Raw genomic sequence first — 3,049 nt, 5'->3', positions numbered from 1 at the left:
AGCCAGCTGCCCACCAACACCCCCAGGCAGCTCCCAGCCACCCTTCCCAAGCCTGGGGCACTGCCACTTCACTTCTAGGAGCAGCTTTTGTGGGAATGTTTTGTCCTGGTGTTGTCTTTTTCCACCTCACCCAGCCCTGGGGGTACCCTGCCCAGTTGCTTTCTGCCACAGCTCCCCAGGGTTCCCCTTCACTTCTCCATCTGCAGTCACTCTGGTCTTCAGCATTGGGTCACAAGTCTTGCAAGTGTTCTAGGACAAACTGTTTGGTGTTTTTGGGTGGTGCTGCTTGGCTGTTGTGTTCACTGCTTTAAATGCAGGGCCTGTATTTTCCAATCCATGGCTTTAGTGTGATTTGGCTGATTTAAATTCCTACATTCTGGCCCTGCAGTGTCATGGCATTTCTTTCTCTTTTTTGGACTTATTAGTCTGCTCCTTCACCCCTTGATGGTTTTTTTAAGGTATCATAGCCTCACTTTTTTGGTTTTTAGTTCTATTATGATAAATAAGCTGCTCTGTGTTACGTGGCTGTTGGTAGCCTCCATTTTGGTGCTTTCCAGGCTCTGAAGTACAAGTCTCTGTTAATCCCTCCCTGATCTTTTCAGTGTTTTTTTGTGTGGTTTGCAGATTGTCTGACCACTGGAATTGTTTACTTGGCAGGTTATTGGCCAGATAACTCAATGAAACAAAAAATCACACTCTTTTTAACCAAAAAATATACCTCCAAAAGGCTTCTCTGTGACCTAGTTTTACATTGCAGGAAAGTATTTTAATATTCCACCTTGATTCAGTTTGGTTTTTACTACAATATTCCCTGGTATGAACAGGAACCTGGGATCATCACAGGTGGCATTGCCAGGAGGACCACGTAGTGCTTCTGGAAGTGCCAATCCCATGACTACAGTGTCCTCAGGTCTTTAATCACTAATTAAATCCAAGCTGGAGTTTTCTTACCTGGCTAAGCAGAGGCCAAGCAAACAAATGAAGGTGTATAGGGTTAAATTTCTTGTTTTCATCAGTGTGATTTTGTTTTATCTGCTGAAAAACAGCAATCTGGACGAGTCCTCAGTTTTGTTGATTTTTCATTTTTCATGAGGAGCAATCTGGACGAGTCCTCAGTTTTGTTTATTTTTCATTTTTCATGGGGAATGAAAAGGAGACTCAGGGGACACCTTCTGGCTCTCTAGAACCCCATGTCAGGAGGTTGGAGCCAGGTGGAGGTCAGGCTCTTCTCCCAAGGAATAAGTGATAGCCTCAAGTTGCCCCAGGGGAGGTTGAGGTTGGCCCTGAGGAACAATTTCTCCCCCTGGAGGGTTGCCCAGGGCAGTGGTGGAGTCCCCACCCCTGGAGGGGTTCCCAAGCTGTGGAGATGTGGTGTGAGGGACGTGGCTCAGTGAGGACCAAATCATTCTCTGGAAAAGTTTTATTTTAGTGACCACAGTCTTGAGGAAAGTGAAAAGTTGTTTGTGCTCAGTTGGTGCTTGTTTTCTCTCTGCTTCTTGCATAAGAAATGACACAGGTGGAAAAAAAACTTGTGTTGTAGTATATTTGTTAGCTGGCATGTTCTTTGGCACTGTTGGCAGGGCTGGCCTGAGAGAATCCAGGGCTGAAATGAGGAATATTTTGGAAGTTTGAAGGTCATACGTGCTGGGCAGCATAGAGGTGAGGCTGCCAGCAGAGCAGAGGGGCTGATTCCACTGTGTCAGTGCCAGAGGCTCACACTGGGTGTTCAGAGGGATCCAGGTCTCCAGCAGAAGTGGCTGGTGAGAGCTCTGTGCCCTGGAACAGCTCAGGAAGCTTCTGGTAGGAAGCAGAGTCATGTTGGTTACCTTGGCAGAGATCTCTACAGAGCTTCTGGCGTGCCCATGGCAGGCTCAGGGAGTTCTGGGGGCTGTGAGGCTCCTGCAGTTCCCTTTCATAGAATCACAGAATTCCTCTGGTTGGAAGAGACCTTCAAGATCAAGTCCAACTGTTCCCCATCCCTGCCAGGTCCCCACTGCCCCGTGTCCCTCACCCCACATCTCCACAGCTTGGAAACCCCTCCAGGGGTGGGGACTCCACCACTGCCCTGGGCAGCCCTTTTGGAGAAGACATTGTTCCTCAGGTCCAACCTAAACCTCTTTGTTTTCTTCCTTTTCATGTTCTCGTGGGTGTTTTAAGGTTCCCCTGGCTGCTGTTTTCCTTGTTTCCTGCCATGGGTAAGGTAGGTGCTGATACCCCTGCAGGGTTCTCAGCATCACCTCACAAATGGGCTCTGTTGCATTTGTCTTTGCAGACCCAAGAGCTCCTTGGGCCTGGCTGGAATTGCAACAGATTCAGAGAAAGCTGCTGCTCCAGAGCTGCAGGGTGTGGGGCTGTGAGCCCTGCCTGGTGTTCCCAGGTCTGTGAGAGGGGACGTGGAGTCACACACAGCTTATGAATGCAGAGCTTTGACACAGTGCCAGGGTCTTTAAAGGCTGAGGACCTGTTGTTTGGAAAGATGTAAACAGGGAGGCTTTTGAGGCTCCCCAGGTGTTGCTCAGCTGCAGTCCTCATAGTAGATATGTTTTTTCCTGTCTTTTGGTGTTATTTGTATGTTTTACTCAGCCCTTTCTTGTGAAAAAGGGGAAAAGAGCCAGTGCAGTTAGGCTGGAAATGGTGATGTTCAGCTTTCCTTCCAGCTGCAGCTGGCATTCAGAAGCCTTGGGGGGTGAAAGGGGGACCAGGAGCCCCAGCAGGGTGGGCACAGGGCAGGGAGGGGACCCTGCCCCTCTGCCAGCTCTGGGAGCCCCCCCTGCAGTGCTGGGGCAGCTCTGGAGTCCTCAGCCCAGCAGAGCCAGGGACCTGCTGGAGCGGGGCCAGAGGAGCCCCAGCAATGCCCCGAGGGGGGAACCCCTCTGCTGGGAGCCCAGCAGGAGAGAGTTGGGCTGGGGCAGCTGAGAGGAGAAGGCTCCAGCTGGGGAGACCCCCTGGGGGCTGCCAGAGCTTCAAGGGGGCCTACAAGAAAGGTGGGGAGGGACTTTTTGTGAGGGCTTGTAGTGACAGGACAAGGTGACGGTTTTAAACTAAAAGA

This window comes from Merops nubicus, unplaced genomic scaffold, assembly GCF_000691845.1.
Source record: "Merops nubicus isolate BGI_N331 unplaced genomic scaffold, ASM69184v1 scaffold20694, whole genome shotgun sequence".
Classification (NCBI taxonomy): Eukaryota; Metazoa; Chordata; class Aves; order Coraciiformes; family Meropidae; genus Merops; species Merops nubicus.
This window is presented reverse-complemented; position numbering follows the sequence as displayed.